The 24585-nt window shown below is 44.3% G+C and overlaps 1 protein-coding gene across 1 annotated transcript in view; it reads left to right on the top strand.

Moving 5' to 3' along the window:
* RGS17 (regulator of G protein signaling 17) overlaps positions 1-24585 on the top strand; it is a 134994-nt gene that overhangs the window by 68988 nt on the left and 41421 nt on the right. The window lies entirely within an intron of this gene.

Here is a 24585-nt window from a genome sequence, read left to right as displayed (position 1 = left end):
CTTCTAGTCTTTCCTTGTGCAAATGGGAATAGGGCTGATTCCTCTGCACTGTGACAACCCTTCAGATATTTGTAGACAGCTATTAAGTCTCCTCTCAGCCTTCTTTTTTACAAGCCAAACATTCCCTGATCCTTTAACTGTTCCTCATAGGACATGGTTTGCAGACCACTCACCATCCTGGTAACTCTTCTCTGGATTTGCTTCAGTTTGTCAATGTCTTTTTTAAATTGGAGTGCCAAGAACTGGACACAGTATTCCAGATGAGATCTAAGCTCTATGCTTCTCTTAATACATCCCAGAATTGTATTTGCCTGTTTTGTGGCTGCATAACACTGTTTACTCATGTTCAGTATGTGATCTATTAGTATACTTTGCAGTCCTTGTGTCCATTTTTTTTACTTCAGTATGTCATCTGTTCATGTCTGCAAAGAAAAACCCGAAGCAGGCCCAATTCTTTCAGTCCTGCATCTATTATGAAATATGACAGCACATGCACAGCATACAGATGGCATCTGAGGGTTATCCATTTTTTTTTGTATTCCCATTGACTTGAATTTCTCATTCTCAGATCGCAGCAAAATAGTGCATGCCATGAGGTGTTTTTCTCATGTTCCATATGCTCATGTAAAAAAAACTGATGTGTCTTTTGCATATTGACTAGAGATGAGCGAGCATACTCGTCCGAGCTTGATGCTCGTTCGAGTATTAGGGTGCTCGAGATGCTCGTTACTCGAGACGAGCACCACGCGGTACTCGTCTCGATTAAACGAGCACTGACCATTGAATTCAATGGAGTCGGCAATACAGCCGGCTCCATTGAAAGCAATGGCCTGCCGGCGAGCGCGGGATGAATTGTCGGGAAGGGCTTAAATATATAAGCCCTTCCCTGCAATTCATCCAGAAATGTGTAAAAATAAAAAATATATATATACTCACCTGGTCCCGGCAGACGGAGTTCAGCGCGCCAGCGGCAGTCCTCCTGAACTGCTCTGAACAGCTGTGAGTAGTATTCAGCAGCCGGGGATTTAAAATCCCCGCCTGCTGAATGAGCTGCCTCTAATTGGTCACAGCCTGACCAATCAGAGGCAGATTCCACTCACACACCCATTCATGAATTTATGAATGGGTGTGTGACTGCTGCCTCTGATTGGCTCAGCGGGACCAATCAGATGAGAGGCAGCAGTCACTCACCCATTCATAAATTCATGAATGGGTGTGTGAGTGGAATCTGCCTCTGATTGGTCAGGCTGTGACCAATTAGAGGCAGCTCATTCAGCAGGCGGGGATTTTAAATCCCCGGCTGCTGAATACTACTCACAGCTGTTCAGAGCAGTTCAGGAGGACTGCCGTTGGCCGCGCTGAACTCCGTCTGCCGGGACCAGGTGAGTATATATATATTTTTTATTTTTACACATTTCTGGATGAATTGCAGGGAAGGGCTTATATATTTAACCCCTTCCCGACAATTCATCCCGCGATCGCCGGCAGCCCATTGCTTTCAATGGAGCCAGCTGTATTGCCGGCTCCATTGAATTCAATGGGCTAACATCGTTCTGCCGGGACAAGGTGAGTATATTTTTTTAAAATTTTTACACATTTATGGATGAATTGCAGGGAAGGGCTTATATATTTAAGCCCTTCCCGACAATTCATCCCGCGATCGCCGGCAGCCCATTGCTTTCAATGGAGCCAGCTGTATTGCCGTCTCCATTGAATTCAATGGGCTAACATCGTTCTTCTCTGCCACAGCTGTTACAGCTGTGGCAGAGGAGAACGATCTTTATGCTGACAGTGTGTGTGGGGGGGGGGGGTTCTCACTCTTGCCACTATTGTGGCTTAATAGTGGGACTTGGGAACTTGAGATGCAGCCCAACATGTAGCCCCTCGCCTGCCCTATCTGTTTCTGTGTCGTTCCCATCACTTTCTTGAATTTCCCAGGTTTTCACAAATGAAAACCTTAGCGAGCATCGGCGATATACAAAAATGCTCGAGTCGCCCATTGACTTCAATGGGGTTCGTTACTCGAAACGAACTCTCGAGCATCACTGAAAGTTCGACTCGAGTTACGAGCACCCGAGCATTTTGGTGCTCGCTCATCTCTAATATTGACTAATACTGGGCAGTGCACTGTCCAAGTCTACTTCATTTTCTTACTTGGACAGCATAAGGACTGAATATATGCTCATGTGCCAGAGTCTTTATTCTCAATATCCCACTTACCCCCATGTTATACAAGACTCCAAGGAGTTGAAATACACAGATTTATTTGGCATGGCCTTCATATGTGATTTTCTTTCTTTGACCATGAAAAGTAACTGAATAGTTTACGAATACAAATCACCAGCTCTCCAGAGGTAGCACCCTGCTAATCAATTCCATATATATGTCAGCTCCCTGAGCCCTGTGATTGGGGCATGGGGGTTGGATGTGATATATTGGGCTTAACTGTTGTCATACTTAATTGTTTGATTTTTACCACAAGATTTTAACCCTTCCTTAATACCTGTAAATACTGATCCAAATAGTATTTGAGTAAAAATATTTTCCAATATCAATCAGAAGCTGCAGCATCACATCCCCAAACTCCTGGCATTATGGTGCTCAGAATATGAGTACTGATGCCAGGAGTGATGACGATGGCATCTTATTGGCTGTAATAGTCACATGCTTTTGCCTGGCCGTCTATAGAAAATCACCGCCGATACTGGTGTCAACTGCATCCCAGCGCTCCAGGAGAGGTGGGTATACCCTCGTTGTTTTTTATTTTAGGCAAGGCCCAGTTGGGGGATGGAGGTATGTTACAAACCTCTTGTATCAGTATTTACTGTAACTTTGTAATCATGTGTAACTTTACCATAAAAAGCGTTTGTCTTAATTGAGTACTGATATTTTAATTGAATTTCACTACTACAACTTTAAGAAAACTCGAATATAACAAAATGGTACGAAATAAATTAGAAAAGGGGGCACAGCCAATAATGAGATTACAATAAACCACAAAAAGGGTGCTCAAAGGGCTGTATACATTAAAGCAGTATTAAGAAATAAGGCCAAAAGGACGTATGTATAGCAGATTGGTAAAGCAAATCATGACATAATACTCAGATAAGAAGTACAATCTGTATTAAGACAAAGCTACTACTACTGAGAAAGCATGATTGTTAAAAACAATGAATAAGTCTCTCAACATGAGGCATTTAGAGTTAAAGGGGTTGTCCCGCGCCGAAACAGGTTTTTTTTTTTTCAACCCCCCCCCCCCCGTTCGGCGCGAGACAACCCCGATGCAGGGGTTAAAAAAGAACACCGCACAGCGCTTACCTGAATCCCCGCGCTCCAGTGACTTCTTACTTACCTGCTAAAGATGGCCGCCGGGATCTTCTCCCTCGGTGGACCGCAGGGCTTCTGTGCGGTCCATTGCCGATTCCAGCCTCCTGATTGGCTGGAATGGGCACGTGACGGGGCGGAGCTACCAGGAGCCGGTCTCCGACACGAGCGGCCCCATTCAGAAAACAAGAAGACCGGACTGCGCAAGCGCGTCTAATCCGGCGATTAGACGCTGAAAATTAGACGGCTCCATGGAAACGAGGACGCTAGCAACGGAGCAGGTAAGTGAAAAACTTCTGATAACTTCTGTATGGCTCATAATTAATGCACAATGTACATTACAAAGTGCATTAATATGGCCATACAGAAGTGTATAGACCCACTTGCTTTCGCGGGACAACCCCTTTAAGGTGACCACCATGGTAAGTGGAGTCTTACACTTTATTAAGTACAATCATTGTCACTCTATGCAAGAAAACCTGTAGACCCTGATAAGAGTGTGAGGGCTCTTACCCACTTGCGTTTCTTTAATGCAATTGTCAATGGGACTTTCTAATGTTAAAAACACATCGCACAAAAATCGCAAAGCACAAACTTGCAATGCGTTTTTAACATTAGAAAGTCCCATTGACAATCACGTTTAAAAAATGCAGCAATATCGCAGCGTTAAAAAACGCAAGTAGGTAAGAGCCCTGATTCTGAGGGAGTGCCTGTACTCCAATACATTGCGTAGGCTTATCTGCCATATAGTAAGACAGTCAGTGGTGGCAGCGAGTATTTTTGGGAGCACGAGTGCAGGATTGAAGGAGTTGAAGTAAGTCAACCACTGCGGTCGCATCTACATCAAGCGCTATGAAGGCCTAGTGACAAATTGGACAACTCCTTTTAATATCTCATCCTAGGAGTATGTATCACTTATAAATAGGACCCAGTGTTTTATAAACATCAGTTTCTGACTTGTCATCATATCAGAGATAGTTCAGTATAAACTGGACAAGCTAAATTCCTTGGTTTATTTCTTAATAGCTTGTTATTTTAATCTGGAATATTGTGACCATGAGCTAATTTCCAAGAAGAGATATATAACAATATGAAATAACCTAAAAGGATATGCTGGGACATATTTAACTATTGCTATTGATTACATCAGGTCTTCAATAGATGATCTGCTGGCACTGATCAGATGATTTTCAGTGCTGCTGTCGCTACGATCAGCAGAGGAAACAGAAAGCGTCAACTACTACCTTTCTGCAGAGGAAGCAGAAAGCATAGCAGCCTGGAATGGTACTGCAGGTACAGTTCCCTTTGAATTCAGTGGGAGCTGTTCTGCAGTACCAGTTCTGGGAGTTATGCTATGGTCAGCGTTTTCTGCGTTTTCCACTGACCATAGAGACAGCAGAACTGGGAATCAGCTGATTGTCGGTGATTTGAGTGGTAGGTCCCCGCTGATCATCTATTGATGACCTGACAGCCATCAATAGGAAAAGTTCACAATTTCCCAGAATATCCCTTAAAGATTAGTGCAAAAATTGCAGGGGTTCAGAAATGGCAGACTTTCTAAATGGACTCTGCACCAAAATTTTGCAACAAGGTGCAGTGCAGTCCATGTGAATGAAGTTTACAACTCGGATTTTAGGGCATACTGCAAAGAGATGTAACGGTCTTATCCTGTCGCCTAGCATAGAGGACAGTGGGGATCTCAAGAATGGTCTGTCCCAATAAAAACATCACAGACACAGATATCAATGTTTTTTAAGTTATATCAAACATAAAGTAACTCTCAGGCCAGGTATGGCTTGCATGCTTGAGAAAGGGGAGGGCTCTGAAACATTGCACAGATGTGCACACGCACTCCTGCCCTTTGCATTGCAGCAACAAAAAAGTGTGAGAGTTTTAAAGGATACTTACAAAGTTACTTAATTTTGCATTTAGAGAGCAAACATTGAAAAATTCAATGCAGAGATGTCCATATCCTTTAATGATACATCACTTCTACCACTGAGAAATATAAAAGTTTGTTCACATGTGGCAGATTTGGTGCAGATCATGCCGGCACATTACCGCTCCATTCACTGTCTGTAGAACTGATGGAGATAGCCAGGTGCAGTGCTTGACTGTTATCCATCATAAGAGGTCAATGGCAAGTGATATTTGTTCAGGGTGGTTCAACCCTTTTAAGAAGCGTAAAACATGCTATATATATATATATATACAGTATATATATATATATGTATATATATATATATATATATATATATATATATATATATATATATATATATACAGTTGTTATCGTGCCCCCTTCATTCATTTGGTTCTACTCCCTAAATGTTTCTATTTTGCCTGATCTATGTTTTCCTAAAAAGGGATTGAAAATTGACCCTATGGAAGTTTCACAAGGCATAATTTAATATTTGTGTTGTTTCCAACAACTGTGCTATACATAGTTTTCTTGTTGGCTTCCTCTCCGATAGCTGTACCATAGTATCCAATGTTCTTACAGTTGATGTAGTTCACTGTAGATATTCTTTCTGTGGTAAATGTAGTAGGTGTAAAATGAATTCTGTAGGTCTCATTTATCACAACTGTCTAATAGAATTGGCGTTATTGGCCATAAACCCAATCAGAGCTTAGTCTCCTCCTCTAAAACAAGAAAAGCTGCAATATGATTGGATAGCAAAGCTGTTTTTTTATTTTTAAAAGTTATGATAACTTAGTGCCCCCTGAGTGCTTAGTGGATGTATTGTTATGAATGAGGTGAAACTTTTACAGAAGTTCCTGTTGTCTTGCCCTTGTTTTTCCTATATTTTGACTGTGATTAGCCCTAGTGCCCATGGCCATGACGGGCTCCGCAAGTGGAATTCCGCAGCGGAGTCCGTCACGGCGCCCCCACAGAGACCGCATACTCACCTCCAGATCCGCTGCCCGATGTCCCGCCTCCCATGACACTATCTACCGCTGTGCTACAGTCGAAGATAGTGTGATGGATGGCTTCCATTGACTGCAATGGAAGCCTTCCTGTAACGGACGGCTTCCATTGACTGCAATGGAAGCCTTACGCGCATACGCCCGCGGCAAATAAAACATGCCGTGGGTTATTATGGGTGATTTCACGGGGCGGAATTCCACGGTGGAATTCTGCAACGTGAGCATTGCACTATTAGGTTCAATATAATCTAATAGCTGCGGGGCAACGTGAGACGCTGCAGAAATCTGCCTGTGGGAATTAGGCCTGAGGCCTCGGTTAGACGGGCGTTTTTTCGCGCGATTTACGCATGCGATCCGTGCATACATAGACCCAATGCTTCGCAATGGGATCGGTCACATGTCCGCTTTTTATGCGGATGTGCGATAAATTATTGGACACAACGATTCGCAGAACACGCCTATCTGCGTTCTGCGACTCCTTGTGTTCTCTATATGCGCTCAATAGGGCCGGCGGCAGCAGCGCCGAGCCGACTGAGAACATATACTATAAAGATCATTCTCCTCTGCCACAGCTGTAACAGCTGTGGCAGAGAAGAACGATGTTTGCCCATTGAATTCAATGGAGCCGGCAATACAGCCGGCTCCATTGAAAGCAATGGGCTGCCGGCGAGCGCGGGATGAATTTTCGGGAGGGGCTTAAAAATATAAGCCCTTCCCTGAAAACGATCCTAAAATGTGTAAAAATAAAAAAAAAAGTATACTCACCTTTTTCCTGCAGACGGAGTTCAGCCGCGTCCGGCCGGCAGTTCTCCTGAACTGCTCTGTGTAGTATTCAGCAGGCGGGGATTTAAAATCCCGCCTGCTGAATGGGCTGCCTCTGATTGATCACAGCCCTCACCAATCAGAGGCAGCTCTCACTCACCCATTCATGAATTCATGAATGGGTGAGTGAGTGCTGCCTCTGATTGGCTGAGCGCAGGGACCAATTAGAGGCAGCTCTCAGCTATTGAATGACAGCTGAGAGCTACCTCTGATTGGTCCCTGTGCTCAGCCAATCAGAGGCAGCACTCACTCACCCATTCATGAATTCATGAATGGGTGAGTGAGAGCTGCCTCTGATTGGTGAGGGCTGTGACCAATCAGCTGTATTGCCGGCTCCATTGAATTCAATGGGCGAACATCGTTCTCCTCTGCCACAGCTGTGGCAGAGGATAGCGGGCAGTGCTGGGCCGTTTTGCCGAAAACGCTGCTAGCTGCGAATCGTCGGCCCCGGTCACGTGATTTGCGGATGCGCAAAAACGCGGGAAAAAACGCACGTGTGACTGAGGCCTGAATGTATATTTATAGGGTTTTCCATGACTAATGTTTTATTTCAGAAATCTTTTGTAAATAGTAAAAGAAACAACTCACCAATTTGCTTTACTGCAACTTTATTTTGACCCTTAAGAGATTTCTAACCAGTTTAATAGAAAAAGGAGTATGCAATAAAGTTATCTTAACAATTTGGTACCATTTATGGTCCTTTGTCATCAGGGTTCTCATTGCTTCTCGTCATCGCTGTAGGATGATGTGTTGCCCACCATCACATCACATGACGGTGGTAGTCAGTTGCAAGTTGCCTTGGTGACATCACTACTAACACATCGTTGTCTGCTGACCAGTGCCAGGAGAATGGCTCCAAATTGTAAAGGTTGCCATTTTATAAAGTTTATTTAACCCCTTAAGGACTAGGCTGTTTTGTACCTTTTTAGGAATTTTGCCCATTTGGTGGTTTTACTGCCCTATATTTTTTCCTTCAGCTACCAAAATTATTTTTGCTTCTTTTTTCCCCCGTGACGTATAGGGCTATTTTTTTAATTTTTTTTTTTCACTGACTTTTTTTTCCAGTTTTTTTAGTTTTATTAGGAGTTAAAAGGTAAAAAATAATTTTTTTACATTTATAGTTTTTTTTTTAATTAGTAAATTTATGCTAAAATAAACTATGGAAACCTGTTCCTTATTTTGTTTCGGACATTTTGGATAGTTTTGGATTACAGGGCGCATACGGCAATGGTTTTGGTCTGCTTTGGGCTATTTTCTCTATGTACTGTATATATTTTATTATTAGAGATGAGCGAGTATACTCGCTAAGGCACATTACTCGAGCGAGTAGTGCCTTAGCCGAGTATCTCCCCGCTCGTCTCTAAAGATTCGGGGGCCGGCGGGGGGCGGGGAGCGGCGGGGGAGAGCGGGGAGGAACGGAGGGGAGATCTCTCTCTCCCTCTCTTCCCCCCGCTCCCCGCCGCAACTCACCTGTCACCCGCGCCAACCCCCAAATCTTTAGAGACGAGCAGGGAGATACTCTGTAATCCTACAGTGAAGAGTATTGTAGCAAGGGGGCGCTGTAATAACTATGTATAAATATATCAGGGGATAATACAGAGATCTCTCCCATCATCTATTTATACCCAGGACTGTTACTGTAACAAGAGGGCTCCCTCTACATCTAGAGGAAAGAAAGTTTATTATGATTCTATATAACATTTAGTATTGATGTAAGTGTTCTTTCAACCTTTTGTATGACCCTTGAAACTTAGCTCTGGTAGCCTCGCATCTTGATCATCTTTCAGATATTTCTACACATTGATTGAAATTCACTTATGGTAACATCAGTTGATTGGAGAGAATTTTAAAAAGACACACCCCTATCTATTCAGAGATAAAATTGCATGGTGGCATAGATCTAGAAAATGCTACAAAAAAATTCTCCTGCACTGAAAGTTCCCAAGAGCACAGTGGCCTCCATAATTCTTACATGGAAGACGTTTGGAACAACCAAGACTCTTCTTAGAACTGACCGACCCAACAAACTAAGTAATCATTTGAGAAGGGCCTTGATATAATAATAATAATAATAATCTTTATTTGTATAGCGCCAACTTATTCCGCAGCGCTTTCAGGCATGGATAAATGCAAAACAATACAACAATTACAATATAAGGTACATTGGGTTAGACACAAATGGGTTGAGGGTGGTACAGGAGGTGCAGGGGTTGGGGAACATAGGCAATAGGAAATTTTATGTACAGATCATTTATCAGAAGGCAAACAGGGTGGAGCACCATAGGGAGGGGCGGGGGACTAGGTCAGGAGATTTGGTATGCTTCCCTGAAGAGGTGCGTTTTTAAGGCACGTCTGAAATTTCGTGCATCGGGAATTGTCCGGATGCCTTGGGGTAGAGCGTTCCAGAGGATGGGTGCTGCTCTGGTGAAGTCCTGTAGGCGAGCATGAGAGGTTCGTATTACAGGGGTGTTTAGTCTGAGGGTGTTAGCCGATCGGAGTGAGCGGGCTGGGTGGTGTGCTGACAGGAGGGAGGCGATGTATGGTGGCGCAGTGCCATGCAGAGCTTTGTGAGTGAGGTAGAGGAGTTTAAATTTAGTTCTGCAGTGGATGGGCAGCCAATGCAGCGACTGGCATAATGCAGAGGCGTCTGAATAACGACTGGATAGAAAAATGAGTCTAGCTGCTGCATTTAGTATGGATTGGAGTGGAGCGAGTCTAGTGCGGGGAAGGCCGATGAGTAGCGAGTTGCAGTAGTCAAGCCGGGAGTGGATGAGCGCAACCACGAGCGTCTTTAGCGTGTCCGTGGTTAGGAACGGACGTATTTTAGCAATATTTCTGAGGTGCATGTGGCATGTTTGGGCCAGAGATTGGATATGGGGGGTAAAGGAGAGGTCAGAGTCCAGTGTGACCCCAAGGCATCGGGCATGCCGTCGGGGGGTTATGATGGTGCCAGACACTGGAATGGAGATGTTGAGGGGAGGTCGGTTAGAAGGTGGAAAGACAAGGAGGTCAGTTTTAGAGAGGTTTAGTTTGAGAAAAAGGGAGGACATAGTGTTAGAGACAGCGGACAGACAGTCGGTGATATTTTGGAGGAAAGGTCCAGAGATCTCACGAGAGGAGGTGTATAGTTGGGTGTCGTCAGCATAGAGATGGTATTGGAGGCCGAATCTGTGGATTGTTTGTCCAATTGGGGCAGTATAGATAGAGAAAAGAAGGGGACCAAGGACCGAGCCCTGGGGTACCCCAACAGCGAGAGGAAGTGGAGCAGAGATAGAACCAGCAAAGGAAACACTGAAAGAGCGGTCAGAGAGGTAGGAAGAGAACCAGGAGAGAGCAGTGTCCTTTAGACCAATAGAGTGGAGCATAGTGAGAAGGAGATTATGGTCGACAGTGTCAAATGCAGCAGACAGGTCAAGGAGGATTAGTAGAGAGTAATCACCTCTCGACTTTGCAGTCATCAGGTCATTTGTTACTTTTGTAAGGGCAGTTTCGGTCGAGTGTAGAGAGCGGAAACCAGACTGGAGGGGGTCGAGGAGTGAGTTGTCAGAGAGAAAGCGAGTAAGCCGAGAGTAGACCAGGCGTTCCAGTAATTTGGAGATAAAGGGGAGGTTTGAGACGGGTCGGTAGTTAGCAGCATTAGTCGGGTCCAGAGTTGGTTTTTTAAGCAGAGGGGATATAATGGAGTGTTTGAATGAGGAGGGAAAAGTGCCAGAGGTTAGGGAGAGGTTGCAGATTGTGGTAAGGTGAGTAATGAGAGCTGGGGAAAGGGAGCGGAGGAGGTGAGAGGGGAGAGGGTCGCTGGCGCAGGTGGTAGGGCGGGCAGTGGAAAGGAGCCTGGAGACTTCTTCCTCTGTCGTTGGTTCTAGCGTAGATAGTGAGTAGGTGCTGGGTGCAGTGCTGATGGAGCTGGGATCAGGGCTAACCATGCAGCTTTCAGAGATTTCTTTTCGGATGTGGTCGATTTTTTCTTTGAAATAGGCAGCTAGTTCTCCAGCAGTCAGGTCTGTCGCAGGGGCCTGTTCCTTGGGGCTGAGGAGGGAGTGAAAGGTCTCAAAGAGTTGTTTGGGGTTGTGGGATAGTGAGGAGACAAGGGAGGTGAAATAGACTTGTTTGGCATGGTGAAGGGCTAGGTTATACATTTTAAGCATGAATTTGAAGTGGAGGAAGTCTGCTGGCAGCTTTGACTTTCTCCACAGCCGCTCGGCGCACCTAGAGCACCGCCGGATGAAGCGCGTTTGGGACGTGAGCCAGGGTTGCCGTGGTCTGCGTTTGACAGCTCGCGTCACGGGCGGTGCCACTTCATCCAGGGCACGGCTGAGGGTGGTGTGGTAGTATTCGGCTGCCAGGTTAGGGCAGGGGAGGCGAGAGATGGGCGATAGGGAGGACTGAATAGTTTCAGCAAACTGTTTAGTGCGGACAGACTGGAGGTTCCTAGAGGTGCGATAGATAGGAGGGTCAGGAGAGATGCTAGGGTGCCTGATGGAGAAAGAGAGAAGGTTGTGATCCGAGAGTGGAAGTGGGGAGTTAGTAAAGTGAGAAGCAGAGCAGAGACGGAGGAAAACTAGATCGAGAGTGTTACCATCTCTATGAGTGGGGGAGTCAGAGATTAGCGATAGGCCAAGGGAGGAGGTAAGTGTTAAGAGCCGGGAGGCAGATGAGGAGCTAGAGTCGTTAGTAGGAATGTTGAAATCACCAAGGATGAGGGTTGGGATTTCACAGGATAGGAAGTGGGGGAGCCAGGCAGCAAAGTGGTCTAGGAACAGGCGGGTAGGACCTGGGGGGCGGTAAATAACTGCGACACGCAGAGGCAGTGGGCGGAAGAGTCGCAGGGTGTGGACTTCGAAGGAGTGAAAGGTAAGCGAGGGAGCTGCGGGAATGACCTGGAAGGTACAGTTTGGGGAGAGGATGATGCCTACTCCTCCACCGCGTCTGTCATCCGATCTGGGGGTGTGGGAGAACTGCAAGCCATCATAGGACAATGCAGCGGGGGAGGTAGAATCGGACTGCTGTATCCAGGTTTCCGTGAGGGCGAGCAAGTTCAAATGTTTAGTGGTGAAAAGGTCATGGATAGTTGGGAGTTTGTTACACGCAGATTGGGAGTTCCATAGGGCGCATTTGAATGGGGCAGGGGGGGCATTTTGGTAGAGAACAGTACGGGGTGGGCCTGGGTTGGGAGAGATGTCCCCTGCAGCTAGGAGTAGCAGAGTAGCAAGGGTGAGCACGTGGCTAGGGGATTTGTGTGGGTGTCTGAGGTGTTTCTTTGCAGTATTAGGGGGTTGAAGGCGTCTTAGGAAGTTGAACAGTGCATGGGAGCCATACATGGGTGAGGAGAGGAGGGAGGGGCTGATGTGGATGGAGTGTGTTGGGGCTGGGCATTGGTAGAAAGTGTGCAGGCTTGAAAAGAGGATAGTGATGGAGATCAATGCAAATGAAAGTTAACGAAGAGCCCAATGGTCACTCTGGCTGAGCTCCAACGATCCTGAGTGCAGATGGGGGAAACGCCCAGAAGATCAATCAATCTGGATGTAGTGGCCCAGAGCACCATCCTGGTCCCCTCCATAAATGTCATACATGTTTTGTCCTATGTAGATGCACTGTGCAAAGCTTGTCCTGTCACATCCAGTCTGTGTGTTGCACAGCTGCAGCGCTTCAGAAGTTAACAGTAATAAAATCAGTGCCTACATGTAGATGTATCAGTTGGTCTTGTCATGTGGTATAAGAGAAGGTATAAATAGGAGTGATTGAGGAAGGGAAAGGAGTCCATCTTCAGGAAGAGAGAGTGCTAACACAGAGCCTCATGGAAGCACCTTCAGCTTCCATGTAGGTGAAGATGAAGGAAGAGGAGCGATATCCCATAGTGTTTGGAGTGTGGATGTGAAGGAGTGAGTCCTGTCATCAGAGAGAGAAAGCCCTACCAAAAGTTCTAATTAAGGTACCAGTTCACACTACAGGCTTTTCCTGTGTGGCCGTCCATAGTTAGGATCACCGCAGAAAGGTACTTTATTGTGAAAACCACGCGCCTGCCGTGCGGGGTCTTTATTGGCTAAGCCTTCTTTAATAATTGTCTGCCAGAGAGTCTGCGAAGTGATCCCTACCCCCCTTCCTCCTCTGGAGTGCTCCGAATCCAGAACTGGTGACATACAGATAACATGGACTGTAGGACCGTATTCATCCTGTGTATCCTCCCTACCTCTGAGCTCTAGCGTGGTAATGTTTTACAGTGAATTGTACCTGCGTTACCTGTTGTAAAAGTTATACTGGGCCTTAACCATTCCTGGGGACCCAAGGTACTATGCACAAGTCTCTTTGTTCATTTCCCCACCGCGTAGCATACTAGTGTGTGGGAACGGTGGCGTCATGAGTGATAGGTACTACTACTCCCCCATCCCGTTTATTGGCATTCCCTATCATAGGGGTGTCAAAGTTGGCCTGCAATTCTACTCTGGCCTTGGCTGCATGTCATCCCTCCCGGATCAGAGCCTGGTAAGTGCCAGCGTTTCAAAACAGCACTTATCCTTCCCAGCTCTTCATGGTGGCCAGGTGCTCAGGGTCACCCCTCTAGGGTGTTGTATGGAGTTTGCCAAAAAGCACCTAAAGAACTCTCAGACTGTAGAAAACAAGTCTCTCTAGTCTGATGGAACCAAGAATGAACTTTTTGGCCTCAATTCTAAGCATCGCATGCTTCATACCATTTCTATAGTGAAGCATGATGGTGGCTGCATTGCATCATGTTGTAGGGGTGTTTTTCAGAGGCTAGGACAGAGAGACTGGTCAGGGTTTGTGGAATGCTGAATATAGCAAAGTACAGTGATATTCTTTATCAAAACCTGATCCAGAACTCAAGGAACCTCAGACTGGGCAGAAGTCTCACCTTCCAACAAGACAATAAGACCCTAAGAACTCAGCAAAGACAACACAGGAGTGACTTAGGGACAACTCTGTGAATGTCCTTGAGTGGCACAGCCAGAGCCCTGACTTCAACCCAATCGAACATTTCTAGAGAGACCTGAAAATAGTTGTCCACAGGCGCTCCACATATAACCTGTAATTGCTACCAAAGGTGCTTCAACAAAATTCTGCACACAGGATCTGAATAACTTATGGCAATGTAAAATGTAAGTTTTTCATTTTTAACCCCTTAAAGACGCGGTCCTTTTTTTTATTCCATTTTCGTTTTTTCCTTCCTCCTTTTAAAAAATCGTAACTCTTTTATTCATCCTTCCATCCATGTGATGGCTTGTTTTTTGCAGGACGAGTTGTATTTTTCAATGGTACTATTTAATGTACCAGATAATGTACTCATAAATTCTAAGTGGAGTAAAATGAAAAAAAAATGATATTCCGCCATTTTTCAGTGCATCTTGTTTCTACGGCGCACAAACTCGAGCAAAAATGGCATGATAATTTTGTTCTATGGGTCAGTTACTATGATACCAAACTTGTATAGTTTTTTTGCTGTACTACTTTTATTTTTTTTCAAAGACATTTAATTTTTTAAAATTCTTTTCTGCTGCCATCTTCTGTGAGCAATAACTTTTTTATTTTTCCATCAACTCAGTTGTAAATGGGATGATTTTTTGCGAGACATCCTGTAGTTTACGTTGGTAACATTTTGGAATGCATATGAATTTTTGATCACATTTTATTGCATTTTTTCTGGGAGACAGGTTTACCGAAAAAAATGCATTTCTAGCGTTCCTTATTTTTTTTTTTCTTTGGACGACATTTAACATGCGGGGTAAATAATGCATAACTTTGATAGTTTGTACTTTTATGGATGCAGCGATACCAAATATGTATTTTTGTTTTATGATTTATATTCTTTTATTATAGATATGCTGGAGGGCATATCGCTTGGGGGCCGTACGGGGCCCTGAACATCGTTTAGGGGATTTAAATGCCGCTGTCAGAATTGACAGTGGCATTCAAAGAGTTAATAGTGCTGATCAGCTGTGAGGCTGATTGTAGCTATTGCCCGCAGGTGTCAGCTGTAATAAACAGCCTGCACCCGCGATGTATGAAGAGAGATCACCCCGCGATCTCTCTTCATACATACCCCGATCCCGCAGGACATAACTGTATGTCCTGTAGCATTAAGGGGCTAAAACATTTACAAAGATTTCTAACATTCTGTTCTAATTTTGTTATTATGGGGTATTGAGTGCAGAATGATGGGAAAAACTTGAATTGAGTTTTCAATTTACACAAGGCCACAACATAGCAAGATGCAAAAGTAAAAGTGTATAAAGACATTCCGAATGTACTGTATATGAAGAGGTAAATGTACTATGGTAGCAACTGTAGGCTACAATTACAGTACCCTAAGGCATTGTTCCTCAGTGTTCTAAGCCAAGTACTGCTTACTTAAACTAATGACTTCAAAGTATTCCCAAACGTTTGATCACACACGCTTTGCATATTAAATGCACAGCAAGAGGATAGTTTAAGTACCCCTTAGGCCTTAGTCACACGGGCGTTTTTTGCCGCGATTTGCAGATCGCATGACAGATGCGCATCCGCAAATCGCGTGACCGGGGCCGTAAAATCACCCGAAAAAACTGCTCCTAGCCGCATTTCAATAGAAACGGGCCGGAGCTGTCCAGCGCATTGAATTCAATGGAGCCGGCAATACAGCCGGCTCCATTGAAAGCAATGCGCTGCGGACGATCTCACGATGAATTGTCGGGAAGGGCTTAAATATATAAGCCCTGTCCTGCAATTCATCCAGAAATGTGTAAAAATAAAAAAATATATATACTCACCTTGTCCCGGCAGACGGAGTTCAGCGCGGCCGGCAGTTCTCTGAACTGCTCTCTGTAGTATTCAGCAGCCAGGGAATTAAAATCCCCGCCTGCTGAATGAGCTGCCTCTGATTGGTCACAGCCTGACCAATCAGAGGCAGCTCTCACTCACACCCATTCATGAATTCATGAATGGGTGTGAGTGAGAGCTGCCTCTGATTGGCTCAGCGCAGGGAGCATATACTAGACAAAGAATGATTTGTCTAGTATATGCTCTCAATGGGGTCGGCGCTGCTGCCGCTGGCCCCATTGAGCGCATATAGAGAAGAGAACAGGAATCGCAGATCGCAGATAGGTGCGATTTGCTATTTCTGTTCTATAGTTTATCGGACGAGCGCATAAAAAGTGCTCATGTGTCCGATACCATTGCAAAGCAATGGTTTTATAAAATCACCGGACGCATGCGCATGTGCAAGTCGCGCGAAAAAACGCCCGTCTGACTAAGGCCTTAAAGACATTACATGTACCAAAAGGGGTAAACATACCACTATAGGTCGAGAGCCTAGGTTCTAGAGTCTTACTACAGTGATGTCTGGGGTTAAGAGTGTGTCAGGGAAAAACTCCCGTCAGTATGCCATTTGGCATCCAAATTGTAAAGAGTACTCATGATTGTTTAATTTATACCGATCGGTAGGAAGAGACGGACCCGCACATGTGCATTGCTCATGTACAATTCATCTACTTCGATTTATTGACGTTACAAGAGGTCTTTTATAGACCTATCATATAATTAAAATGACGTTGATTCTGAGCCAAACATTACATAGTTTGTTTACATCATTCAATATTCTGCCACATGATTGATCAAAGTTCATTCATATTACTTAAAACTTTCCATACTTTAATAATTTTGTACTTTTCCTTAATACGTGCCTAATCATCATAATGATTTAGCATTTTCACTTATCAATACAGGTTTGTCTTTATAACTTTATTTTAAGGTAAATTTATTGGTTATATCAGCTGTAACTTGGTATTAATTGGTTCCTTATCTGTCAAGGTCTGTACCTTAAACCATCGCCTGACTAGTCACCAGCTAGGGTTTATTGCTGGTTAAGTTCAAGCTGACCTTCTACCAAGGCCTAAAACTTTATACAAGAAATGATTTCTCTATAACAGTAGAATCTAGAATAATATCACAAAAGCTGGGGTCCTGGGTAATTTCCCCCACAAGTGCCTCAGCTTACAAGCTTTTTGACCTGAGAGCAGGCTCTCTCCTGAATTTTGCTCTGATTTAAGAGCAAAAACTTGGCTTACAAGCCTTGCTCTCAATGGGGCTGTCGCTGCTGCCAGTGGCCCCATTTAAAGCAATGGCTGTCGGCAACCCCTGCAGTGATTTTCGGGGAAGGGCTTTAAATATAAGCCCTTCCCTGAAAATCATCCCTAGCTGTAGTAAAAATATATATACTCACCTGTCCACTGCTGCCGGGGCTCAGGCGTCTCTAGCCGCCGTTTGTTCTCCCTGCATTTTTCAACCCCACCTGCTGAAAAGCTTTATAGCAGTGCAGGGAGAACAAGCGGTGGCTAGACGTGCCTGAGCCCCGGCAGATAAGTGAGTATTTATATATTTTTTTAATACAGCTAGGGAGGATTTTCAGGTTAGGGCTAAAATTTTAAGTCCTTCCCCAAAAATCACTGCGGGGGTGCCGGCGTCCTATTGCTTTCAAAGAGGCAACGCCATCCCTATTGAAATCAGTGGGAGAGCTTCACAATCCGGAATGGATTAATGGTTTTTCTATTCATTTCAATGGGGAAAATTGATTTGATTTACGAGTGTTTTGGGTTAAGAGCTCAGTTACGGAATGAATTCATTCCAAGGCACCACTGTATTTCTTTTTCTACTGTATGTAGAATAGCAAGAATGATCAAGTACAGTATGTTGTGTAATCAAGTAACAGGCAAACTACCTGCAATTAAAATAGTTGTGTATGTGGATGGCAGTATTAACTTCGTGCTAATACAAATTTACAGTAGATATGGCTGTTTAAATGGCCATTTTCGTACTGATATTACATTGATTTGCAGCTTCTGGGCAGCTCAATGGTTTTACACAGTGAAATAAAAGTTAAAACCTTGCTGTACCATCTTTACTGTAAGAGCAGTGAGAGTATGGAACTCTCTGCCTGCGGATGTGGTGATGGCAAATTCACCAATAGAATTTAAGAGGGTCCTGGACACCTTTCTTGAGTGCTACAGTATTATATGTTATATCACTTATTACTTCAGTGGTGATCTAGGATTAGACCCCATTTACACTTAAAAATAATCGCTCAAAACTCACTCAAATGATAGTTTTAGTGACAGTTTTGAGTGATCATCTTTGCATACTTTACAGTAGCTAATTAGCTACTAAAGAAGTATGCAACCAGAGTGGGACTCAGCTGCAGCCTCTAATAGAACAATACAGCTGTTTTGCATAAGCAAACAGCTGTATTCTTCTCTGCACTGACTGCTAGTGTCCCCACTGTAAATTCACAGCAGGACACAGGCACAGAGAATCTTATCAGCGCAGTCGGCTGATAACAGACTGCTCCACTAATAATAGTTGATGGCTCAATTATAGCAAGCAATGAAAACTGCACAATGTCCCTGCATTTAGACAGAACGAGAATTGCTCGAAAGACGGCTTTAAGTGATTTTTGAGCAATTCTCGTTGTGTCTAAAAGGACCTTTATTCTGATTGCCAGATTGGAGTCGGGAAGGATTTTTTTTTCGCCTAAAATGAGGGTAATTGGCAAAACCACATTGGGGTTTGTTGCCTTCCTCTGGATCAACATGGGTAGGTGAGGGGGATTAATGGGTTGAACTAGATGGACACTATTCTTTTTCTGCTGGCAATACTATGTTACAATGTTTAACAATGTATAATTGTAGCCATGGCTGCTGGCCAAGTACACATGTAGGAAACACAAAGGGAATGGAGTTACAGCTGTAGCTATTAGTTCAAACAGAATTAATGCCTAGTCACAAGCAGATATAAGATCAGATAATATACATATACATGCTGAGAAGAACTTTCACACAAGTTTCCAGAAGGTCTCACACTGTCACTCAGATTGATTGCTAATGATGCATTGACATAGCCTGATAGCCACTGATAGCAACTAGTAGGCTGCCACAATAAGAGAATTATCATCTACCATCATACAGTCTTAAATACGTTGAAATATAGGTTTGGTTTCAAAATATACATAAAAGTACTGTATACTGGAAAACTGCTTATTAACAATTCCATGATGTAATGCTATTAACAGAAATGCTTCTGTTAGCCAGCTGTAACTTCCCACAACAACCCCTAGTAGGGCATATGGATGCCGCTCCTATTCTGGAAGACCCAGTATGTCTGTGCATTATATGAACTGCCATTTATTTGAATGTGAGCCATGTAATGCTACATTTCCCTGCAGTGGGGGGATGTATGCCTAGATATGTCTCGCTGATAATTGATCAACAGCTACACTCTAGGGGAGCTAGACTCCCAGAGATTAAGTCTTCCTCTTTATGAAAATAAGTTTCCTTCATGAAACAACCCATTTAAAGGGGCTGACCAGGTTTAGACTATTGATAGCCTATCCTCAGGTTAGGCTATTCATAGTAGATCAGCTGTTCATGCTTTGTGCACTAAGATGTTTCTGCAAGAAGCAGGCAGCTCCATTCTCACTGCAGTGGCCAGGCTCGGTATTACATGCAAATATCCTTTTCACTTCAATGGGAACTTTGCCTGCAATATCAAGCCTGGCCACTGCAGAGGAAAAAGAGCTGTCTGCTTCCTGCAGAAATCAGCTCAGTGCACAAGCCCACTGGCTGGGTAAAAAGCTGATCTCAGCAGGGATCTCAGGCAGCAGAGTCTCGCTATTTATTATTGATAGCCTATTCTGCAGATAGGCTATCATTACTTTATAAGTGGACAACGTATTTAACTTACTGTTAATAGATGGTACGTATGACCAGGCCTATACAACTTGGCAGTACGTGTCAGGTTGTGCTGCTGTGATCTGCTGTTCTACAGGGTTCCAGGAGCACACCTTCACAGGTGAGGGATAATTGAGCTGGCTGGGTGTGGAGTTCCTCCTGCCAGCCGATCCCCATGGGTCTGCGGCCTATATCTGCACCAGCCCTTCTGCAAGAGGAAGCAAGTTTTCCTTCACTCTAGGGTTTGTTGTCCTGCATGCCTGTATATGTATATGTATATGTGTTGTGTTGTGTGAACAGTGTCTTGTCCAGTGTCTGTGCAGGTGGTCAGACATCAGGTGTAGACAGACCTGTTCTGTGTTGTTTCGTCTTGCATGCTAGCCCTAGTGTGTTTGGTGTCTTGTTGGTTTATGTCCATTCTAATGTTTTATTTTCTGTCAGTTTTATGTCAGTTTGTCCTGCTGAGTTGTTTGCCATTTCTGGGCTAGGGTGGCCCTAAGGGTCCTCTGGTACATGTTGTTTTGCTAGTGTAGGGACCCGCAAGATAACAAGAAGCCTTGATCGCGGCTTGCAGGCTTAAGTATTTTGGCCAATACCGATACCGCGTTATAGCTTTAACATCTGCTTATGTGTACAGGTATGCATGGCAAGTGTGTGTCGTCAGTCGGTTCCTGTTTGTGTCTTCTGCCAGCACTTCTAGTCTGAGTCTGTTTCCTGACACTGTTCCCGGTGGACCATAACCCCTTCTGGGTCATGTTCGTGTGGGCCCGGTGTTTGTTTGCCCACACGAACGTAACAGTATGTAGGGGCCAAAATTAAATATAGGCAAACTTCTTGGGGCTGCAGATAGAGTTTTAGCTGCTGGCTTTGTAAGTAAAGGTAATAAAAGGGTAATTACCTTTATTTATAAAGTAAGCCACTGAAAATCAATCTATTTTATCGTTCATTCTTCATTCAGAGGGTCAGATCTAGCACAAGCTTCCAGACAGAATAGTGCAGCATGGTGCACTTTTTCTTGTGTGGGGAAAATGCTAGATGGTATGATGGAAACCTGATGATAAAATTCATACATAGGGGGTCATCAGGTGCTTTTTGGATCCATCAGACTGATTACATTCTCAGTGAGGTCTCTGCAACTCTGTTCTGGAACCTCTTGCCTGCCTGATGCTCTCCTTCCAGCCTCAGTGTGATGCGAAGACGCTGATGGCTGAAGAAGGACCCACTGCCACCAATTTCTCCTATTGATGGTACACAGTAAGTGGGCCCATCTATCTTAATGGACAGGCCGCCACTGCAGCCTGTCCCCTACCCCGTTGCATGTTGGAGAGGAAAACACATTCAATTTAAATAGATGGGTCCTCCCACTTGTCTGCCCCAGCCCTGGTAACATCGCACAGTCCTCCACACAGTTGGCAGCAGCCGTGTACGATGAGCGGAGCTTGTTAGCACTGATGTCATGGGCCATTATGGAGGCTGTGTGGCACTGGCCGCCAGAATTCCTGTAGTGGGCTGCATGTTGTGCAGGCCTGCCTATAACTATAATGGATGGGCTGTTACCCTTTTGACTTTTCTCTGTACAGCAATGCTGCTGATCAGGCAGATGCAGAGAACTCCAACAGAGCCCCTTTCAAGTGAATAGAAATGAGTTGCAGTACCTGCACAGTGTCATGCTGTACATTGGAAAATTCAAATCTAAAGTGGTAAGACAGTGCAGTAAATATCCAGAGAAAAACGTAATTTTCTGCATCCCTGTATTTTAAATGTGATTCTCTATTTCCATGCGGTTTGATTCGGCACAGAGACTCGCCAGCAATCAAGCTTTAAGTGGTGTTTGGCGCAGAGATTATTTTCCTAACACATCCATAACTTTTCTATTATGTATTAAAGACGCTGGTTTCTTGGCATCTATGGTATGTAGTTGGTATATTGTAATGTGCTTTTGTTGTTTAAAAACTTTTTTGTTGTGCTTTTTTATTTGTGTTTATGTCTTTACATCAATAATCCCCTATCTTTGTGGTGTTTTGTCCTTTCTTGTTTCACTTCACTTAAAAATTTACTTATCTTTTTTTTATTCATTTTGAACTGTTTATTTGTAACTGTTATTTATGTTTGTTCTATGGAAGAAAAAGGTTCAAGAAACAGATGTGTCAGTTGACATTCATAACTTCCAGTATATATAGATATGGAGGCTTTTTTGCAACATAAGGGCTTATACAGAGAAGCGTGTTTTAGTCCCATTATGTGGCCGAGAAAATCATGGCCACATAACAGGTTGAAACAAAACCATTGATTTCAATGCTTTCGTTTCCACTAGCGGTATTCTCGCCCACTAATACTACGTGCGAAAAGGATAGGGCAGGGCCTATCTTCCCACTTTTTTTTTTCAAACTCACGTGGAATAGCGGGGAGTTTGAAAAGTAAAAAAGATTTTTACCTCATTCATGCACAGCTACACACCGTAGCAGCAAGTAAGAGATGCATATATGCCCATGTGAAGATGCCCTTATGGCTTCTAAAATCAGTGAGCACACAACACAGATAATAGGATCTTATTTGCATGCAGGAAAAAGTAGTACCTGCTCTATTTTCCTACATATTTGCGTTCCAAGGGACCCCTAGACGTCGATGGGAGGTGAGCAAATACGTAAGGGGATGCGTGAAACACTGAGCAAAGCCACAAAAAATTAACACATCTGGATCTCATTCAGCTAAATAGCCTTTTAATCCATGAAAAAGGTGTGTTACATGTGTGAACTGGCCCTGCATGTACAAAAAGTATAGGGATATATGTAGGCATGTGCTCAAATGTACCTCATCCAACCTTGTTCATGCGCAAATACATTGCACTGCAGCAAGCGTTGTTTCACATACGCTCATGTGAAGAAGCCCTTAGGTGCAGATTTTGCACTGTGAAATATTTACAGTGAGTACGACCTGTGCGTCTGTACTTTAAGTCTTACCGTTGTGAATAGAGCCTTATTGTCTGAGTTACATTTTCTTTTTAATGGTAGCTTCACACGGACGTATTGCAAAATACACTCGCTCTTGCACATTTTGCGCTGTGAACGAGGGTACTTTGTGCACATGCCTGCACAAACACTGCGTATTTGCACAGGCACTGCTAGTTTACATGGGCGGGGGAATCACCCCGGCCTGAATTAAATGGCTAATAAGGAAAACAATATGAGGGCGCATTCAGACGATCGTATATCATCCGGGTTTTCACGCCCAGCCGATATACATCGTCCCTCTCTACAGGGGGAGGAACCTGGAAGAGCCAGGAGCAGTGTACTGATCTCCCGCCTCCTCTCCACCCCCTGTCCGCCCCTCGCCACTATTTGCAATGGGAGGGCGGAACGGGGTGGGGCTATGTCCCAGAACTTGGCTCCGCCCCTCCCATTGCAAATAGTGGCGAGGGGCGGAGAGGGGGTGGAGAGGAGGCGAGAGTTCAGTGCACTGCTCCCGCTTCTTCCAGCTTCCTCCCCCTGTAGAGAGGGACAACGTATATTGGCTGGGCGTGAAAACACAGCCGATATACGATCATCTGAATGCATCCTGACATTGTGCGTGGTATTGCGCATACCCGCACTTAGGTATGTGCACATTTGCACACCTCCCAGAGACCTCTACGAGGCTCTTTGGTGCGCATATGCACACAAAATAGAGCAGGTCTTATTTTTTTTTTGTACCCGCAAGACCGCAAGCACCTAAAAAAGAAATCAGTATGAACCTATTGAAATCAATGGGTTCTATACTATGCGTATAGCGCATGGGACTTTTCGACACACAAAAATGCGCTAAAATATGGTCTTTGGAAAAAGCCCCAAAAATAGGAAATGTGATGGAATAAGAAAAGATGCTACATTTAGTGGATCAGTCCCCTGCCACTCCAACACTACCAGACCACATTTACAGCAGTAATGAGCTGACACAGATGTGAAAACTACAGCTAATCACTGGCTTCAGCAGTCTCCTGACGGTTTGACATATGCATGAAGGATATGCAACTGTTTTCAATAGCCATCCCAACAACTTTAGAATTTTTTAAATTAAAACACATTAAAAAAATCACACGTGTACATGACCCTTATATTTCGAGCAAAGGACTGTTTCTATCTTTCAATTCTTTCATGGCTCATTTGTGTAAAAGAAGTTTTCATTGCTTAGGGGAGATCATCCCCCAAAATCTTGCTTACTGGAAATACCCCGTTGTGGAGTTCTCACGGTTCCCTTTAATCTGCTTACTTTGATATCTGAATGGTTCTTTATGATCTGCTCTGCCACCAGTAATAATAATAATAATAATAATCTTTATTTGTATAGCGCCAACATATTCCGCAGCGCTTACATAGACAGGGGGAATACAGAAAGACAAAAGTACAAAAAATTACAGAACCACGGTTACAATCGTAATCAGTTGGTGGAAACAATAGGGAAGGGTCCTGCTCCAACAAGCTTACATACTACAAGTAATTGGGTGATACAGAAGGTAAAATGGCTGGAGATGTGCACGGTATGGCGGGGTGGAGAGTGAGGGATTCTATACACATAGACAATGGTCAGATATTCGGCCGTGTGACGGCGGGATCCGTATGACTGCAGGGGCAGTTTATGACAGCTAGCAGGGATTGCAGTCAGTAGGTCAGGGAGCATGTTATCAGGTGGCATACAGAGGAGTCAGTTTAGGGTATGTGGTATGCCTCCCTGAAAAGGTGCGTTTTTAGAGCACGCCTGAAGTTTTTCGAGTCCTGGATTGCCCGGGTATCCTTTGGTAATGCGTTCCAGAGGGCTGGTGCTG

This window comes from Eleutherodactylus coqui, chromosome 3, assembly GCF_035609145.1.
Source record: "Eleutherodactylus coqui strain aEleCoq1 chromosome 3, aEleCoq1.hap1, whole genome shotgun sequence".
Classification (NCBI taxonomy): Eukaryota; Metazoa; Chordata; class Amphibia; order Anura; family Eleutherodactylidae; genus Eleutherodactylus; species Eleutherodactylus coqui.
Note: the sequence above shows the minus strand (reverse complement) of the source record. Positions and strands in the feature narration are given on the sequence as shown.